Source organism: Myotis daubentonii, chromosome 2 (genome assembly GCF_963259705.1).
Source record: "Myotis daubentonii chromosome 2, mMyoDau2.1, whole genome shotgun sequence".
In the NCBI taxonomy this organism is placed as follows: Eukaryota; Metazoa; Chordata; class Mammalia; order Chiroptera; family Vespertilionidae; genus Myotis; species Myotis daubentonii.
Window position 1 is genome coordinate 210,086,049 of NC_081841.1, and position 21,001 is coordinate 210,107,049.

General features: G+C 45.4%; 1 protein-coding gene across 4 annotated transcripts in view; it reads left to right on the forward strand.

Annotated features, from left to right (window-relative positions):
* Positions 1-21,001, forward strand: part of SLC7A2 (solute carrier family 7 member 2) — a 65,513-nt gene that overhangs the window by 10,819 nt on the left and 33,693 nt on the right. For 2 of the 4 annotated variants that reach the window (XM_059685568.1, XM_059685570.1), the window contains exon 1: positions 1,180-1,336. The exons of 1 other annotated variant lie outside the window; for it this stretch is intronic. The gene's annotated coding sequence lies outside the window, so the exon portion shown is untranslated. Of the gene's footprint in view, positions 1-1,179; positions 1,337-1,656; positions 1,825-21,001 lie in introns of those variants that run through there. One more of the 4 variants, XM_059685569.1, reaches the window with a different exon arrangement.

The following is a 21,001-nucleotide window of genomic DNA, read 5'->3' on the forward strand; positions in this document are numbered from 1 at the left end:
GCCATGGTGCTATTTCGACTTCCAGTTCTTTAACGTGGTGGATGATGGCTTCTCCATGTGCGTGAGCTCAGAAACACTCACTGAAAGTTTGTGCAAGTAGCGAAGCCTCAAACCTTTCATTAGGTTCTGTTGGGAACACATGTCTTAAAGGAGTTAAGAATGATTTAGAATATGACATTAAAAATATACCTGCAATGCGCCCTGGCTGGTGTGGCTCATTTGTTGGGCATCATCCTGTACACCTGAAGGTTACCGGTTTGATTCCCCATCAGGGCACATGCCCAGGGTTGCAGGAGCAATCCCTGGTAGGGGGCGTGTCGAAGGCAGCCAGATCCATGTTTCTCTCTCCCTTCCTCTCTCTCTTTAAAAATCAATAAAAATATTAAATATATGTGTGTGTGTGTGATGCATCAGTATGATTTTGGCACCTTGCCAACGTTAATAATATTACTAGTATATCCATAAAAAGAAGTTTACCGCATTTTAAACAAAATAAGGTAGAACTTTCCAACAAAAAATAACACACATTCACTGTTCAAGTCAGTGTTTTGCCTCCTTTCGGATGAAAATTAACATAGTTGCACATTGTGACTTCATCTCATCAGAGACTCCTAAAGCAAACAGCAGGAGAAACCTCCATTGTGTAACGTCTCTTGCTCTCTTGGAAATAGCAAACGTCATTTTCTTATAGCGCAGCCCCACATGGTCAGGACTACCCTAGTCCCATTATTGGAGTTTTCAAAAATAGCAACCGCACATGTTTATAAGCCTTCATGGTGTTTATTGCTAAAGTAGTACTACTCGACAAAACACACTCATCGGGCATCTACTTATCATGATCACGATTCTATTTTATCATCTTTCTATCCGTATTTACAAAACCTTCTGAAAATGAAAAGTAAACGCAGCACAAAAACCCCACTGGAAGAGCACTGCTCGGAAATGCCCCTGAATTGGGGTCATCCCGGGAAAGCGAGAATTCGGGGACTCGCCCGCTCCCCGCCCCGCAGGCCCAGCTGCCCAGGCCCGTCGCCCGAGGGGCCGCCCACCGCGGGGATTGGCGGGCGTGGGGGTGGGGAGCGCAGGGCGGAGGCGGGGGGGGGGGGAGTGGGGGTGGGTGGAGGGGGCGGTGCCGCCCAGCCCCGCGCCCCGCCTCCCGCGTGGCTACTGAGCAGGGCGCCCACGTGCCCAGCCCGCTTTCTGCAGCCCTGCGGCCGCGCTGCTCTGTGCGTGGACCCGTCCTGCGTCGGTTGGTCTCCAGTCCCCGAGCCGCGGACCCGACCCGCTCCAGCCGCGCACCCTCCACCCGCTGCAGGCGCGGCCCGAGCGCTGCCCAGTAAGTTGCCAAGTCTCCCTCCGGCTTCGCGGAGGGGCCGCAGGCGATGGCGGGCCCGGGGCGCCCCGGCCGAGCGGAAGGGCTGGGGCCGGGGCGCCGAGGGCTGCGTCCAGCTGCGCGCAGCTGCCCGGAGTGCGCGCTCCAGCCGCGCTGAGACCGGAGCTCCAGGGTGCGGGATGGGGCTGCCGCCGCGAACCCCCATCCTTAGGGCTGCGCGTCTCCCCGTCTAGCCCCGAGGCATCGGGGTCCGCGAAGGGCGTGGGCAGTGGGAGCTGGGAGACGACCTGGCACGGGGAGCCCGTTAGCCACTCTTGTCCAGAGGGTCCCCGGGAACCCCTCTCCGAGAGGGCAGACCGCCCCCCCCTCCTTTCTGCACCCCGCCGGGGAGTCCCTGAAGTCGCCTTCCGCTCCCTGGGGGTTCTTGATTTACATATAAAACATCGCTTGGAGTTTTCGCCTCCTAGACCTGCCCTGGACTGGCTGCACAGGTAAAGTGGCCCGCGGTGGTGCTCGGGGTGTTTTAAAGTATGAGGGTGCCGTCTTAGACCCGTTGGAGATGGGCTCTACTTTTTAAGCCTATTTCATGCAGTTTTCAACCTTGAACTCCAAATGCCATTCCTGATCCTTCTGGAATGACGGGGCCCATCAGCCACAATAGCCTTCCACCTGGGAACTTGACAACTTCTATGGACGCGACGCCCAATCCATAGAGTAATGTCCGCAGAGATTGTGTCTTAGAGATATTGACAAGAAACAGCTCGCAGGTCATCTAAATGGACACAGTACCTAGACCCCAGAAGGAAAAAAATGTTCAAACTTGCAAGTATTTATGCAGAACTGCCTACCCAGCGTTTAGGTGACAAGACTTTCAGGACTGATCCTAAGATTTCTCTACTCATTTGTACAGAAACACTCCTTTTAACGAGGGGATAGGATCAGATGTTATTCCAAAAGAGCTCTCTGAATCGTGGCTGGGGACCTGGCATATGAAGTTAGAGTGAATGTGCCTCGGTTGGTACTTTAACATTCTTGCCCCAACTTCAATGGCCTTCCCCCCCCCCCCCTCCTCAGGATTAATAATAATGATCTCCTCAGCAAATTGCAAACATTTGTGTTTGTGGTCTTTTTCTAGGGAATATAAAGGGTAAGAATATCCATCATATACTCTCTTATGGTTGCTTTTTCCCTTTTGTAATATTAAATCCTTTTTACCCCCTTTTAATTGCACTAAAGCTTAACATGAAATAAATGACTTCTCACTGCAGAAGATCATAGGCGCTTTTAATTTCTCCTTTTACTACAAAGTTGCTAGTGGTCTACTCTGGGAGGCCACACTTGTTAGGATTTTCACATTTTCTCCCTCGCCCCTCACTTGGTTTCCACTGTGCCTTGGTTAGGGAATGCCGTGTCTCTTAAGTCATTTTAATCTCTTAGGATTTGTCACGCCCTTGGAGACCAGAGTGAAATCTGGGTGGTATCTGCAAGGACTCCGCTTGCAGCCTCCTTGGCCTCCTCCCACGTCAGCACAGCCCTTTTGATTCCAAAGTATCTAATCATTATCACTGGACTTAGCAAAGGAGAAGGGAGGCTGGGAGGGGAGACCTGGTGGCTGTTGGACTAGAAAAAAAAATCATCCAGAATACTGTGGAGCGTTTCACCTTGTATTCTCCTCTAGTTCTGTCTTTAACATACGTGCCTGAAGAAGTGTGACGCTCATGGTTCTCGCTTTCCTCGACGAACCTGCTCACTCTTGCAGGGCAGGCGTGCCTGGGCCCCTTGCTGGATGGCCCCGCGTTTGTCCTCTGCTGGTGCTTCCTGGCTGACGTTATCACTGCGCCTCCCGGCTCTTCTGGCCAGACCGGGAGCCTCATCCGTGGCCACTGCGTCTCTTTTCAGCCCACTTTTTCACAGGAGCTTTCCCTTTGAGTTTTCCTTTGGGGACGTCTCTATTTAGCCTCGTTTCTGTCTTCCCTGCTGTTTTATCTCCGCCTGCTGCTGCATGTCTACCTATTCAGAAAGGTATGTACTGTTCGAAGTGTTTAGAACCACCTGCCGGTTTTATTCCGGTGCCCTTCAGCGGCCAACTTTCAGAACAGAACCCTGAAAACACCCTGAGGCTGCGGTCTGTTTCCCCAAACAGGATATGCACACATTGATTTTTAAGGACCAGCTTCTTTTACACTACTTGCTGGGTGTCAGGCATTTAGAAAATGAGCAACGCTTGGAAGGGAACATGTTTCTGCCTATTCACATGTTTAGTGCTCTGTGCCTCATTTGAATGTTTTGTCATCCAACTGCATACAGGCATACCTCATCTCACCGTATCACTTTATTGGGCTGCACAGATGTTGTGTTTTCTACAAATGGAAGGCAAGACCCTCCACCAGCAAAAACATCAAGACTCACTTTATTGCAATAGTCTTTTTATTGCAGTGGTCTGAAATCAAATGTGCAATATTTATGAGGCATGCCTGTAGTAAAAATCTCAGTTAGCCTTCAGATTTCAATTATGTGATGCCACTTGTCTAGTGGTTTTGAAAATCTAAGTGGTCAACTCATTTCTACACCTTTAATCTGAATATTCAAGACCACATAGTTTATAGCCTTGATTAAAAAAAACTAATGACATTGTTTTTTTCATTGTCATCTGTTTTAATAACTTTTCATGCTATTGTCTAACACAGTGTGTGGCACATAATACATGCTCCATATGTTTTTGTTGTTGAGTGAACGCCACTGATTTCAATAATTCGAGAAAGGGTGTTGTGCCTGTCTTCAAATATGTATTTCTTCTCTGAAAATTAGTGAGTCCCTACTCTGTACCAGACACCGAACCACCAAAAGTAATGTGTAGCTCCAGCTTTCGAGGGATTCTGCACCTATTTTTACATTCTGTAAACCCTCCTTTGAGGGATTTTAAGGGAAGTTTTTTATTTTGTTGTAATTTTACATAGAGTAACAACACCTATACACAAATGACTTCGTATCATCTATATCAGAAAAGAAGTAAGAACACACTCTCTCATGCAGCCTTACATGACAATGATTGAAATACGTTTTGAGAGGTGCGATGTTAGGTGATTTCACTGTTGTGTGAACCTCACAGAGTGCACTTGCCCAGTCCTGGATGGCACAGCCTACTACGCACCTAACTCACATGGGATAGTGTATCACTCCTAGGCTGCAAGCCTGTACAGCATGTTACTGTACAAAACAACACGAGATCAAATCAGGGGCATGGCAGACACAAGAAGTGTGAGGCTGCTGCCAGTGTGGCAAGGTCTACTGTTGGCAGCAAACAATTTTTTGTAAGTAGAAAGAGTACATCCTAAAACAATGGTAAAAGTATAATATAGTAAATATATAAACCAGTAACACAGTCGTTTATTACCACTATCAAGTATTATGTACTGCACATAATTCAGCACAGTACCAGCCCCACCACAAACACGTGAGAGATGGATTGTGCTATGACTGTATGATGGCTGCACCATCACCAGGGGAGAGGAATCTTTCAGCTCCATTACAGTCTCACGGGACCACTGTGGTATATGCGGCCCGTCGCTGACCGAAACATCGCTAAGCAGCACGTGACTAGATGAAGATGATGCCACTTAGTAGCCCGTCATCAAAAGCTCACATGCTTGGTGTTTCTGTTTAAATGGTAGTCACAGATTTGTCCTGATGCTTCTCTCATTTTCCCTTAATTGCCTTTCTGGCCATTATTTCAGAAGGATTGTCAGTGATTCTGGGACTCTTTTTGACTTTAAATATTTCTGAGAATGGCCTCCACTGCCACTAGTTAACTTCCTCATTGGTAAGTACAATTAGTATTGACTTTAAGATGTTAGTTAATGTGGTTTCTATTTAAAAGGCTGTGTTCCATATATTCTGTTCTTTTTTTATTATTCTTTTAGGAGGGCTCATGATTATATATATACTAGAGGCCTGGTGCTCGAAATTTGTGTACTGGGAAGCAGGGTGTCTCTCAGCCCAGCCTGCGCCCTCTCGCAGTCCAGGAGCCCTCGGGGGATGTCCGACTGACAGCTTAGGCCCGCTCCCCATGGAGAGTGAGCCTAAGCCAGCAGTCGGACATCCTTAGTGTTGCTGCAGAGGTGGGAGAGGCTCCTGCCACCGCCACTGCTCTCGCCAGCGGTGAGCCTGGCTCAGGGCTTCTGGCTGAGTGGTGCTCCCACACACTGACCACTAGGGGGAAGCTCCTGCGTTGAGCATTTGCCCCCTGGTGGTCAGTGTGCATCATAGCAACCAATTGTTCTGCCATTCTTTCAATTTGCATATTAGTCTCTTATTATATAGGATTTTTGAAATCTTTATTGTGAAAGTATTTCATATATCCTCTTTCTCCCCCATTGATCTCTCCTAGCCCGCCCCCACCCCCCACCCTAGGCCTTCACCACCCTTTTGTCTGTGTCCATGAGTTATGCATATATGTATATAAGTTCTTTGGTTGGTCTCTTCCCACCCACCTACCCTCCCCTGCCTGTTCTTATTTCAAGGTTTACTTTGGATCTGTCTCCTTCTGGGAGTCCATGGTTCTCTGTTTTTCTGGGTGTGCATGGTCAGGATATATTGTTGAAAATGTTGGGGTTTCTTGCATCCAAGATTGCATCATCAAGCTGGAGTGTCCTACGTGATGCTTTAGTGCTGCCAGTGTCATGTATTTAATTGTATGCCTCCTCCCTGCCCCACTGCAAAAAAGAAACCAAGTTAAAAACGAGAACCCCCACCACACACCCATTCCCGTGCTGCACGCTCACACCGCTCTTTACAACCTGAGCCTCATCTGGGATGGGGCAGTGGGCCGATGATGTAAGAACATTTCATAACCTTTCTTCCAGGAATTGTGGGGAAAAAAGAGCCCTGACTGTTTTGTAGTCATTTTTCGCATATTTTGTGAACAATACACAACAAAGAATTCTTATGTCCCTTTTGTTTCTGGCTAGTTTTCCCCACAGTTGTGGGGAAAATTCTTCTCTTTCCTTAACCCACTCTGGCTTCCTCTGGGCTCCCTAAGTCTTCGTACAATCATAACCAATGGAATGCTGTTCATGTGGTCAAAGCCCACTTTCTTCCAGTGGAGAACCAGTGAGCCCACTGGGTAGAGCTTGATGTCACCAGAAGCCTGAACAATACTGCAATTTAGTTAAGATGCTCTCATTTTATTATTGCCCATCTTTTTTTTTTTTTTTTTTTGTCAGATTTTAAGATCTTTGGATCTATGGATCATGGAGTCTTCTGTGATCATCATTTTTTTTTTTAAAAAAGATGCTTATTCATTTAAAAAAGGCAAGTAATAAACCTGAAAGCTCAATTTTTATTTATTCTTCTGTGTGGGCACAAAGCTATTATGTGAGTTGGTAAGTTGATCATGGTTAGGAAATAAAGGCTGTTCTGTTAGGGTCTTTTCTTGCCTTGGCTCTGGGTATCCAGCTGGCCTCGTGGTAAATGGTGATGGTGAAGGTCATGGTGATGGCCACTAGTGGAATTCACAGTTAGAGCATATCGAACTAAATGAGGACCCTTTACATGTTCAGCCTCATTGCTTTACTGTCTTAATGTGAACTCGGGGCAGATTTTCCACATGCAATTCAATGTGTGCTTTTAAAAATCACACTACATTCTCCAGAACTTGAAATATATTTGAGTGCTGGAGGTGGGACATCATCCCTGTATCACACATAAAGTGTATTTTCCCAGCGCCTGTGTCATAACCCTTCCTTTCCGCATTCATGCCGTCTGGTGTCTGAAAGAAGGTATCAATTTGGTGGAAGTAACTGGATTTGACTTTTGTGAAACTAATATGCAAAATTGATAGTATTTAGCAATTGTGTGAGCATCCAGATTAACAAATACTGTTTGAAACATTGGGATTCCCTTGGAATAGGGAATAGGACTTTGTCACTTTGATTCTAAGAATATCCTATGAGGCATGCTATTTGGAGTCTTCCGTGATCAGCAGTTAGTTGATCCATTTTGGATGAATAAGTGCTGTGTATCGCTATGGCCCAGATCTAGCTATGGCCCGTAGAGAAGCAAAGAATGAATAACTTGGCCCCTCTTCTCCAGGTGTGACCACCCAGTGAAGGAGTTAACAAGTGCACACACAGCGGGGAGAGTGCGATAAAGCTGCCGTTGAGTGACGCAAAGAGCTGAAGGGATAAGGAGGCGAGGGCAATCTATCCTAGAGTTTTCTCTTTGTCGCATATGTGATGTGTTCCCAACATAAACCAAATGGTCAGTCAGTTTGGGTCCTGTCATCACCATACGGTTTCTATCACTGCTTTTTCCTCCAATAGTCGCTCTGTGGTAAAGCTTGGGTATCTTGGACTTGAGTTCTGGCTGAGCATTTTGGAGAGCAACAATACTTACTAATAACTTGGCAGAATTGCTTATTGCTTACTACCCTGAGCTTCTAGAAAGTTGTGACATTTAACTGCCTATTCAGACTATTCTGAAAGACCTTAGAGAGGAAAGGTAAAGCACATTAACAGATTCAGGTTGAAAAGAAGAGATTACATTGACTTGCTGTCTTTTCTTATGCTGCGTTTCATACAGTTTTCATCAACTATATTTGAACGAATGGTACTTATAGTCCTTTGACATACATAGAGGGAGCTCTTCCTCTTTTAGTCTAATAGCCTCTCCATTCTGATTTATACTTCAGTGGAAGGGAGAAGACCCGTATATTTGCATGTAAGACACTCCTGCCCCAATAATTTGGGTAAGATTTTTGGGACGTCAAACTCTCTGAATTCCAACGGGTGGGCACGTGTGTTTCAGGAACCCAGGATGAGAACGCTGTAATTCAGAAGCCATTTCACCTCCTGGGGAAAGTATCTGAGGAGAGAACCCTTTGGGGCAGCATGAGGCCTTCTTGGCCATTTCTCCTTTCCTCTTGCTGATGTCAGACCGCTCATGGCCTCCAAGGAGAAGCTGAGAACTGGCTCAGAAATAGGCGTGGCTCTGGGGGGCCCAAGTTAAAGAGCTGTGACCAGGACACAATGAAGACCATTCTCCTTTGTGCTGTGTTGGGAGTAGTTCCCTGCCTCAGAGGAACACTCTGGACTTTAATTGTCTCTGGCATCACCACCCTTCTTTCTTCCAAATTCTCAGATTCACAGATTTCTGTGCCTACCAACGGGCCAGGAAATAGGTTTGATTCTAAGTGTAGCCGAGATCATTCTAATTGAGTAGTAGCAAATCTATAATAATAAAAGCGTAATATGCTAATTAGACTGGATGTCCTTCCGGAGGGAAGCCCTGGTCTCTGGTGCCAGAGGGAAGCCGGTGCTGGCAGCCAGAGGAAGGAAGGCCTACTCTTGCACGAATTTTGTGCATCGGGCCTCTAGTATATACATAAAAGGGAAGGAAGAAAAAGAATGGATAAGACTAGCCAATGCCCTCTTTTCGTACCTAAAATTGGAGCGTCTTTAGAATGACATTTGAAATCCAACCTTATAGCTCAGTATCAGTCTGATGTGGATCCTCTTGTAGAAATGTCTGGAATTTGATAAACTTATTGTGTAGTAGAACTGAAGAGGTTATATGTTTTAAAGAGCAAGGTAAGCATCAGTGCAGAGCCTGGTCAGTTTTTAAAGTATAAACTAATCGCAAGCTTTTCTTTGTTACGGGTCATGCTCACTTAATAATGTGCCCAGTGAATAACAGCGAGGCAAAGCGAGCAGTTTAAAAGTTGAATTCCCCATTGAAATTCTTATCTTTTGCAAGACTTGCCTTACACGTGGTTAAGATTTGTAATGCTTTGTTGCAAAAAAGCCCTCTTGAAATGCATTACATTTGTGGCACTGCGGCTGTGGAGGTGGAGTAGGACTTGTGTGTGCTGTGTTCATCAAGGAAACAGCACAAAACACATTTGCATGCCGCTGAGAAACCCTCGTGGGTGTCGGTAACATTTGTACTATTAGAGCTTTGGCAGCATATCCTGGGCTGACCCTGTCTTAAACGCTCCCTGAAACTTAGAATTTCACCTTGAAAACGAAATTGCTTTTTCATTTTCATGATGGCAATACACGAATAAGGTCAGCACCGCCGTGAACGTGGCGCGGCACTGTTGAGGTCGCTGGTTTTGTAGCCTGTACTCTGACCTTGACAGGGGATGGAAACCTGTCTTGTGGGCAATTTCTGAAGTCTTTGAAGGGTTCCTCTCCAGCTTCTCTGGCCGGGATAGTTACTGAGTTCCTGGAACGATGCATATGCCAAGCACAGTGCTTAGATTTGGAAGGGAAGCGGGCTTCTGAGAAGGACATTTCAGAGCTCTCTTTTTATAGATAAAGAAACAGATCTTACAAGGTCAGACAGCTGGGGCCAGAGTTGAAGACTTGATTTCAAGCATTTTGACTTGACAGGAGCACTGAGTTCACCCCTGGCCATTCTGCTTTTGTGGAAGCATAGCATAGTCACTATAATCCACTACTTCTGTGGCAGGCGTTTTATAAACGGGCATCAAAGCAAAATTTTAACTTCAAAGTTGTTAGATTTTTAAAACCCTCTTGGAAATTAACATTTGAATAAGACATTTTAGGATAGTGGCATTCTTATGATGTCTAAGCATACTCTGACCAGAAAAACTAAACCAAAAAGAAAGCTGTCATCTTAACCTAAAAATGAAGACTCTACCTACAGGTTCTAAGCCACATGAAGTCATTAGATTTAAACCTCAGATGTGGTGCTTGAAACAAGTAGGCTGTGTTGGGAATGCTGCTGTGCTGTCTTCTTTAAAAGGCTGTTTGCATTTTTATTTTTCCTGCTAATCATAGGTAACAGATGGTTCGCACTTAGTTCAGTGAACCAAATAACAAAAAAAAAAAGAGCGGACTTTGCATAAAATTTCTGTTGATAGTGCAGTTTATCTCTCTGAGATGGACCAGATGCCCTTTCTGCATAACGAGTAGCATATTTCCATTTTTCTGATCTTGTTTTGCTGCAACCTACCAGAGATTGTGAATGACAAGCAACCTGGTGTTGTCACCTTAAACGTTAAAGTACTGACCTATTTCTTGTCCTGCATTGCTGACGCTGGGTATGTTGCATCCCTCGACCACTTCTAAAACTGATCAGTTTTTCCAGTGACTTTGAAAACTGAAGGCACCATTTAATTCATCGAACTACCGGAAATAGTATAAATTGACTTTGAGCCTGTGGAAAGCATTGAGAACTCACGTTGTTTCTCTAATCCCCGTTTTGAAAGTATGTAGTGTAGCTGCTCTCTATAATCGTCTTTCTGTTGGCTGATGGTCACCAGCCTGTTCACAGTTGCTGGTTGGCTCTTGTGAGCGGTGGTGAGGGGTGGTGAGGGGTGGAGGTGGTGGCGGCGGCGTAAGGTAGGCAGGATGGTGCTGCTGAGGTGGAGTGCGGAGTGCAGGCTTCAGCTGGAGTGGTGGGCACAGTGGTCATTGCGAGTTCCGGTGAAAGACTCCTCTGTTTTAAGAATGGCCCTGCACTTCATCCCTTATCACTCAATGCTTTACTTCTTAGACCAGGGGCACCAGCAATGCTGGCCTATATCATTTCACTTCTGACTTTGTAGGCGTAAATCAGAATTCAAGCCGTTTTCAAGAAGTGGAAGAAAGGGGCTCAGTTGATTGAACTAAGTGTAATTTCTATCAAGTGAAGTAAACAGGGAATAGAGAATGCAAGAAATCTTCCCTCCCTCCCTTCCTTCCTTGCCGGGAGCCGGTCCATCCTTGCTGTTTCAAGGGACCTGGCATATATGGCATACGGTTCTTAATATGTTTGCTCACCTTCTTGGCGCTGTGTTTTAACCAAGGTCACCTCTCCGAGAAAGGTTGAATCCCCAGGTAGGGATTTTCCCCTGAAGTTAGGGAGGGAATAAAACCCCTCAACTAAGTGCCAGGCGGGTAATTAATCCCTTTAACTACCAACAATCATGCTTAAACTACATAATCTTTTCTCCCTGGAATGGAGATAAGAAACGCCCTAACCTTTGTAATAGAGATTGATAGGATTGAATCAACTGGTATAAATACAGTTGTAACAAGACAGAAACACTCAGAACTTAGCACAGAATCAAGAAGACAGAACCTACACGGAGCCTGGAGACAGAAGAACTTCGCTGGAGAGAGCATGCCGGAGGATCCTGGAGAGGGACTGGCCTCAGAGCCTAGAGACAGAGCCTAGCGGGAGAACATGGCAAGGGATCCTGGACTGAACCTGACTACAGAGATTTGCAGGAGAACCTGACTGGAACCTGGACACTGAACCTGACTGGAGAGCCTGGACAGAACCTGGCTGGAGAACCTAGCGAGGGAACATGGCTACAGAACCTCGCTGGAAATCCGAAGCAGAACCTCTCTGGAGATCCGGGCTAGAGATCCTGGCTAGGCTGCTGATCAACTGAACACTATCTCCGTGTCATTCCTTCTTCGCCGACTCCGTCCACACCTTTGGAACCCCTGGACCCGCTGGGGTTGGACCCCGGCACTTCCTTCCTTCCTTCCTTCCTTCCTTCCTTCCTTCCTTCCTTCCTTCCTTCCTTCCTCTTTCTTCTCTCTTCCCTTCCTTCCTTCCTTCTCCCCTTCCACCCCCCCCTTCCTCCTTCCTTCCTTCTCTCTCTCTCTCTCTCTCTCTCTTCTCTCTCTTCTCTCTACTCTCTCTCTCGATCTCTCTCAAGAAAAGTGATGCATGTAGAATCATGTTGCAGGAGGAGAGTAATCTTTCTCTAGTGTTCACCTCAACTGAACTTCTACAGCAATTATTTCCTGAGTTGAATTTCCGCATCTTTAGGGGCAGCACCGACGGCTTATGTCAGGGATTCTTGGCTCAGAAGAAGCCTGTGTTTCTTTTCAAGCAGAACTGTGACGACCCATTCCTCATAAGGCGTGTGTGACGTAGCGTGAGCTGGGAGCTGCTACCTGTGCAGACATGCCTGCAGAAAAGTCAAACAGGAACGAGAGTATTTTGAGTTAGAGACAGTGCAATGTTGAGAACATTTCTAACTGTTAGCCAACACGCAGCATTTTCTCCTTAACGTCTCAATCCCAATATTAAGTGTTGGTTTCTTTCCAGTTCTATTTCAGTGCTTGGAAAAGAAGCGCTCGAGCAGCAGGTCCCTAAGCTCCTTTCCTGCTCTAGTGAGAGAATGGCAAGCAGCCCATTCTCATGTGTTACTCCCCAGGGTTTCCCCCAACAGCCTCTGACATCTCTTCTGACCACACCTGGTGTGCTGCTACTCACAGATGTTGGAGACCACTGCTCTGTAGGACGGGGGCAGTGGCAGCTGGTGGCTGTTTAAGATAGTTCAGCTTATAATTGAGAGAGCATATACAGCTGGCTCCAGATGCTTCTCTCCTCCTCCTCCTCCTCCTCCTCCTCCTCATCCTCCTCCTCCTCCTCCTCCTCCTCCTCCCTCCTCTCCCCCTTTTTCCTCCTCTCCTCCCCTCTCCCCTCTGGTTCCCCCCTCCTCCCTCTCATTTTTCTTCTACTTGGAATGTGTGAATGCACGAACTATCCAGTTACACCTGAGCCTGGCTCCCAGAGGCGCAGCTGTCGAGGCTGAGCTGGTTTGTGGAGCGCGCTTGGTGTTGTCTCCCTTAACTATCCGCTGTCCTTGGCACGTAGGTTGTATTTTCTCTGGATAAGGTCAGCCTTGAAGAACATCGCTGCCTGCTCTGGCAGAGGCATTGGGGAGCGTGCCGAGTGTGTGGAAACCGCACGTCAGCATCTGCTCGGTGGTATCTCCGCTTTCTCTCTCCCTATTCTCTTCCTACACTCCCTTCCCCGCAATTCTGACTCTGACTGCGGCCTGCAGGATAATTGGCAAGGTTTCCAGAGCACAAAAGCAAACCGTGGCTACAGGGAGTGAGTGTCTGTAACTTTTTAGACAAATCTGCTTCCCCATCATTCCTAGCATCGCGTTAGCTGCACCCTGTCGTTCCTCTAAGAAAGGGCCCATGTGGTGTTTTCTCGAGACGTCAGCCTCTCTTGGCCATCACTTTTAGTCAGGGCTTTTCCGGGTGACTTTTACGTGGAGCTAGGAAATGCTCGGTTCATAATTTGAATGAGAGTAGTATATTTACTGCTCTGGGAGATCCTGCTATATCAGTTATTACATTCGTTACTGTAAAAAGTGTTCACAAGATGGATTCAGTGAATTAGTTGTGTACTGGTATTAAAGTAGTATCTGTTTCTAACGCATTAGTCATTATGTCTATACTAGAGGCCCAGTGCACAAAAATCATGCACTGGGATGGGGTGGGGGGTCCCTCAGCCTGGCCTGCGCCCCCTCGCAGTCCTGGATCCCTTGCTCCTTACCATCCGCCTGCCCGCTGCTCCTTGCCACTCGGCTTGCTGCTCCTTAGCGCTGCCGCGGAGGTGAGAGAGGCTCCTGCCACCACCGTTGCGCTTGTCAGCCATGAGCCCGGCTTCTGGCTGAGTGGTGCTCCCCCTGTGGGAGTGCACTGACCACCACGGGCCAGCTCCTGCATTGAGCGTCTGCCCCCTGGTGATCAGTGTGCATCATAGCGACTGGTCGTTCTGGTCGTTCCACCTTAACTGTCGCTTAGGCTTTTATTATATAGATAGAATAAAAGAACTATTGCCCAGACGGTGTGGCTCAGTGGTTGAGCATTGACCTATGAACCAAGAGGTCATAATTGTATTCCAGGTCAGGGCAAATTCCTGGGTTGTGGGCCCAATCCCCAGTAGGGGGCATGCAGAAGGCAGCTGATCAATGATCGGTGATTCTCTCTCATCATTGATGTTTCTGTCTCTCTTTCCCTCTTCCTTCCTCTCTCTGAAATCAATAAAAATATCTTTTAAAATAATAATAAACTATCACACTTAAAAAACATCTGACAGAACATGATTTAGTTCAGCTTTTTTAAAGGATAATGACCATTTTATAAGGACTTACTGTTTCAAGGCACTAAACTTTGGGGGCTTTACGAAGCCTAAACAACAAGCCTGCCCATTGAAAACTGTCCCATTTACAACGGAGATGCTGAAAAACAGAATTTAGAGAGTTGGTCCCTTCACAAGCCACTTCTTGACAAATAGTGACATACACAACCAGTGATTTCACAGCATTATTTGCCATTCTTCATGCAATGAAATCTTTGGCTCAATGGCCCAAAGATAAATGTTAAAGTTCATAATTTAATTTTTCTTCCTTTTAAAGCCTGTGGCCACTGAGTAGTTATGGAATGCTCCCCGCACCCACGTGCAGAACTTTCCTGGGCACGTAGATACAGACACAAATGAAAAAGGACACGTTCTTTGAGCTCTTGGATCTTATATTCTAGGTCAGACTTATTGGTGTCTCTGTACCCAGAACAGAATAACAAACAACATGGCTTTTTCTCAGTGCAAAATAGTAAGGAATGGTGGGGAACTGTGGGGAACCAGAGAGCAGTCCATTTTAAAAACACCGTGTGCCCCAAAACATACACTGGGAGTTGGCAGGAGAGACTGATAAAACATTAACAAAGAACCCAGCAGAGTCCCTCACGGTGTGAACGGAGTAGATGTGGAATGAGAATGCAGCCCAGAAAACCTGTATTTTTATTCTAGATCTGTTTAAATATGTCAGAGCACACTGGTCTACACAGCCATAGCACGTATATTTTTCCTTCTTAAAAGTACACTGAGAGGAAGAGACGTTGTAATGTTTGCAGCTGTCGATGGGAGTTGACTCCTCGCGGCTATCCAATTTTGGAATAACTTAAAATTGTAAGTTTCCCACATTTCCCTTTTCTCTTAAAGCCGCTCTGAATGGGAACAGAGCTCAGTTCTGCTCTGCTCTGTAGATGGTTCTTTTCCTGCTTCTTAGATCCCGTACTCATTAACTAGTGCCTTCAGTATCCTTTCATGCAGCCCAAATGTTGTCTTGTAAAAAGGATCAAATAAGCTTCAGCTATGTTAAGTGCTGGAAGCATAACAGTAATGAGGATGACGGTGGTGGGAACTGATGAATTGAAATGAGAAAGATACAAATCTCCTCATCGTGTGTGGCCTGACTATTCCCACTGCTTACTTTTTCATTGTCTGGGCTACGTGGGAGAGGGACGGAGCTTCTCTTTCCCGTCCTGTAGGAAAGCATTTTTATGTGTGATGGATAGGGGCACTGGTAGAGCTGTTACTGAAGGTGTTACTTGTACCTGCTATTCGGAATGAAATATTCCACCCAAGAGTATAGGGAAAAGGGGAGAGAAAGAGGAATTTTTGTTGTCTACCCTGAAATAGACTTGTTGCGTCAGGTGAACCTTTAAACTTAAGAGAGGTTTACCAAATCAGTATTTACTTCATCTGAATGGTGGATGTGTAATGATGTAATGGCCCTTGACCCTTTTCCAAAGTCATCAATATTATGAGGACATACCTGTGGGTTTTTTGTGTTCTAGCCACTGTGAACTTATGTGACTGCTGCTCTTTGGAAAGAGGATGTTGAGTTGGGTGAAGGTTTGGGCAATATGGACTTCAGTGTAAGCTACCTGTTATCTGACTTTGTGTATACATACACAGGGAATCATGAAAAAGTTAGTTTTTCAGCTACAACAAAAAGAAATCGTACCATTAAGTCATAGAATCTCAGTTGGCAGATGCCTTAGCTAATACCTATCTAACTAAACCTGGTCGTAGAAATTTCTGAATCATTCTGAAATGCGTGTTCTCTGTTTAAAACAATGAAGACCTGACACCCTTAGGAAGTGGCAGCTTCGTATAGGGAGGAACACTCTTGATTAGGGAGGTCTGCATGTTGTTGGGTCAATGTCATACCCTTTTTACATTTATTTTATTTGGAGTTGTCTTCTCGTGTAATATGGATAGAGTCCTCTTCTTACACATCGCCATTCACATTTTTTAAAGAAGTGATCACCTCTCCCCCAAGACTCCCCCAGCCAAGGTCGGAAGAAGCAAAATGTAGAAATAATAGCAGCTTGTGTTTCTAACACTCTTTGGTATTTGCCAGACACTTTCTTGTCCACTTATTCCTTACAGCAGTTCTGTTTTAAAGATGAGAAGACAGAGACCCCAGTGACTTGCCCGGCACGTGGCTGGTCACTCTCAGAGCTTATTGGCAGACTCCCAGCAGGGTTCTCTCTGGGCTCCTGCTCCATCCCTGCTTATTCTGCCCAAATGCCTGCAATTTCTTTAATTCTTCTTCAAGTTGACGTGGTTTCCAGGCCCCTCACCCTCTTCTGGCCACCCTTTACTGTCCATACTTGGTTAGCATTGAAGAAAAGGATGGTGGCCACCGCCAAACATCCATTCAGAAATATTTGAGCGCTCTGAGTGACAGGTGCTCTGTAGGGACTTGTGACAAAGCAGTCAAACGAAATCCCTGCCCTCTTGAAGCTTATGGCCGGAGGGCTTATATTGGGGCTCACTCCCCTGCCCCACAACCAACATCCAAGGAACTAAAGACTTGGACTAGCAGACTCTGCGATATTAAGGAGTTCATGTGGGAATTCACTAGGCAAACTTCAAAGGACGTAGCAAATATATATCTATTATCTCTGCTGGTTTCCCCTTTTCATTCCTCCAAACAGATTCCGTCTGTGGATTAAGAAAATACTGTTGACTTCAATTGAATTATACCAAATTATTTGCAGGCACAAAACGAGGCCATAGAAAAATTTGGGGTAATAGAAGGGGAAGGTCTCTGATATTACCAGAGGCCATTTGAAATAAAATCTAAGCAAAACTAAAACATGAAAGATGTGATTTGCAGGGCCACAAGGCTTCATTTGTTCTGAAATATGTTTTGAATTCCGAAATATGGGGAGAATTAAGAATACTAGCTATTTGAGAACCCAAGAGATGGATAAGGAATGAACCAGACAAATTGTAAAATAAATACAGTGTTTCAGAAAACCTTGTGTTTTAGTAAAAGCAGCAAAAGTCTTCAGCTTTTATGTTAAAGCTTTCTTATATTAAATTATTGCAGGTTTCGGTAGCTAGAAGAAGTGAGTTTTAATATATGTTAGAATATATGTTTATTTTTTATTTAAATATATTTTTATTGTTTAATATATGTTAGAATATATGTTTATTTTTTATTTAAATATATTTTTATTGTTGACAGTAGTACAGATATCTCCCAGTCCCTCCCCTCCTTTACTCCCCTCCTCCCAGCCCCCAGTATGTTAGAATTTTAATACAGACATAAGTTATGATGCTTATCTAGTTACTTTTATTGATCCTTACATTTTTTTCTCCATTGCTTATATTTTAATAACGATTATACTTTCAGTCTTAAGGTAGTAATGGTTTATGAATTAGAAAGGTTAAACTCTATTGGAGATGAGGTTCGAAAATTCCAAAGTCTCCCAAAAAATTTTTTGGTAACATCTGGATAATGACCTTCCAATGATCTTTCTTCAGTTGGTGTTTGGCTGCCAAGAGCCATAATTCTGCATGTGTCCTGGCTTCTAGGCTCTGTGGCATAGAAGAAAGGGCATGGACTTCGGAGTCTCGCAACCTTGGGTTCAAATCTAGCTCTGAGATCTTGAGCGAGTTACTTAGCATCTCTGAACATCAGCTTCATCATCTGAAGATGGGCCATTTCTGCTGAAGTGGTTGTGAAAATTAAATAAAATAAGGTCTATCCAGTGCCCAAAACATAACAGTAAACCAATGAAGGATCCCAATTACTTCTTTTTATTTTCACATTCCATTTTCTTTTCCTTTTTCTTTCCCTCCCTCCCTCCCTCCCTCCCTCCCTCCCTCCCTCCCCTCCCCTCCCACCCTCACCCCAAATTCAAAACTAAAGGAGCAGTATCCTGTAGCTCTTCAGCATGCTATATTGAGCTGGATGACGTCATCATTAGCTAACACAGGCTTTTAACCAAGCTGTTCCTTAAGGCATGCTCTGGATAGAATTTCATCTCCGTTTAGGGTGTGTACTTCATAACTGGACTATTTCTTGGCAGAAAACTGTCTGTGCTTTGCTTTCTGGGATGTGGTTGGTTAACCCTTTGCTCCTCAGAGCACGCCGTTTCCTCAGTCCTGTGCTCACTGTGGGACTCTGAGCTCTGAAAGAAATGTGAACTTGGGGTGGGTCTCTTTAGATGGTGCACACCAATCAAAACCGTCAGTGGCTATAACAGAAATGGACCATTTGCGGGGGAGGGGGAGTTGTGGGTGTTTTTTTAAATTATGAGACTTTATGACATTGCTCCTAAAGGGCTACTGCCTATATTGTATCTTACTATGGAGAGTCAGACAGACTTGAGTTTGGATCCTGACTTTGGTATGTACTAGGTAGTATTTAACCTCGCAAAGCTTTGGTTTTCTGATCTGTATACCAGAGATTGTAGTCGTACCTGCCTCCTAGGGTTGTTGGGCAATTTAGTTGGGTTAATCCATCAAATGCCCTTGATTAATGTTCGTTCTCAGGAGTGGCAGCAGCAGTCAGAGCCATTGTGGTGAGAGTATATTTGTGTACATTTTACGAACATGTCTCATTCTAGGAACTTTCCAGAACTCTCCTTAACTGTTAAACTGGTGATTGCATTCTCTGTAAGCCATGTCCGTGGCAGTCTCTCTCTTCTTTTATATTCCTGCTGCCATTTTCTCTTCCCAGGGTAACTGCGCGCAGCCCGTCTCTGAGTCCTGGTCCTCCAGCTCTGGGCCTTCGGTCAGCCTCCACTGAGGATGGGGCTTCCTGGGCTCTTCTGCCTCTGCCTCTGCCTCTGCCTCTGCTTTGTACGCCCTGGGCTGTGGCCCCTTTCCAGCCCCTGGCAGCAGGTCTCTCATTAGCATGGGTGCTTGAATCTGCTTGGCTAAGGAGGAAAACCCCCGGCCAAGCCTTGAAGAGAACCCAAGCCTTTCTCGGTGTCAGCATGCAGCCAGCTGCACAAGGAAGAAATCAAGCCCACATGTGAAGGCAAGTTTCTCAATGCTTTTGTTTCCCAGTTGAAAGTTTTCTGTCCAGGAACTTCCTTAGGGAGAGGACTCCCAGTGGGCATGCTCGAGAAATTGTATTTGGGAAGTTCTTTGAACTGAGGTTAGAGAATATCATTGAGACTGTACACTAATGACTATAGCAGCTGCACAGCCTCTCATCATTGATGTTTCTGCCTCTCTCTTCCTCTCCCTTTCACACTGAAATCAATAAAAATATATCAAAATAAATTAAAAATTGGAGTATGGGACTGGCAATCCGTTTTATTCTAAATCTTTATTTCTGTGTCTCTACAAATCCTTTACATAAAAAGTGAGAGTGGCTTCTATACATGGATTATTTTTGGTGTTCCAAGACATGAATGTGAAACACGTAGATGTGAGACTGTAGGAGTGGCCAGTCCTGAGGGAGGCACAGGTTTCATCTGGAAGGATGTGTCTGTGGGAGTTCTAGTAACAGATTAACAGCCACTGCCATCCACTGAGGGCCTGCTCTGCAGTGGGCACTTCACATACATTTTCTCCTTCGCCCTTCATAACCACCTTCTGAGAACATCTTCATGGTAGCCGTGAGAAAGGGGCGCTGAGAGGTAAACTCTGCCTGCCTCTAAGACCCCACGCCCTTTCCACGTGGGAGTCTGCTGTTACCACCAACTCTAGGAGCCAATGAATGTGGGTGGTAATGTTACCACACCTGATTCTCATCAGAGCTTTTTAAAGGTGTTTATTTCTTTTTGATGCCAGCAAGATGGGAATAATTGTTTGTGGTCATTGCCATTGTAAAGGGGCAAACGAAAAGCAATTTATTCTCCTTCCCCCTTCAATTCCCCAATCTCAGGACTGAGTGAAATAATTGGCTGAGGCATTTATTTACATAGTGCGACTTTCGCATCTAAGGCTGATGTTTTTTTCTAGCTTGTTGGTAGCAGGGGAGAATACAGTGGGACCTTGACTTAGGAGTGTCCCGACTAACGAGTTTTTTGAGATACCAGCTGTCTCTCGGCCGATTTTTTGCATTGAGTTAACAGAGTAATTTGAGTTAAGGAGCTCCTTAACAAGCTCGGTCTCGGAACGAATTGAACTCGTAAGTCAAGGCCCCGCCGTACAGAGCCACAGTACGCCACTGGGGACAAGTTCTTGGCACATGGGATTTGTTCTCTGTGCTCTGGTGTGCGTGCTGATGCACTTTGACTTTTGGAGGTGGAGAAATTACCAGAAATGATTGATCAGGCAACAGTCAGGGATGACTCAGAGCTAGACTCTCTTCCTGTGTCCAGATAAAGTGGTAATCTAACATGGAGCCATTTCCCACATGTTTTCCCTGTAATTTTGCTACATTTGTGTTATTAAACGTGTGCTTTCAGCCCACCAGAGAAGTTTGCCTTGACTTTTTAAGGAGAATAATACCTTTCCCAGGGTATCTTATATGTGCTGGGGTCTTGATCTGCCGCACTAGAAAGGATATTTTGGTTGTAAGTATTTCTCTGTTTGAAGAAAAAGGAAGTGTTTAGAAATCTTCACACACACACAAAAAAATCAAATAAACAATCTCTAGAATATGAAACAAGAAAGTGGTCCCAAATCATAGCTGGAATTAGTATCTGTTGCATTTTCTCCTGATTCCTCAATGAATTATCTTTACACTCCTAGAAAGATGTCCTAGCCCTGGCCGGTGTGGCTTAGTTGGTTGAGGGTCCTCCCGTGCACTGAGGGGTCACTGGTTCGATTCCCGGTCATGGGGCACATGCCTGGGTTGTGGGC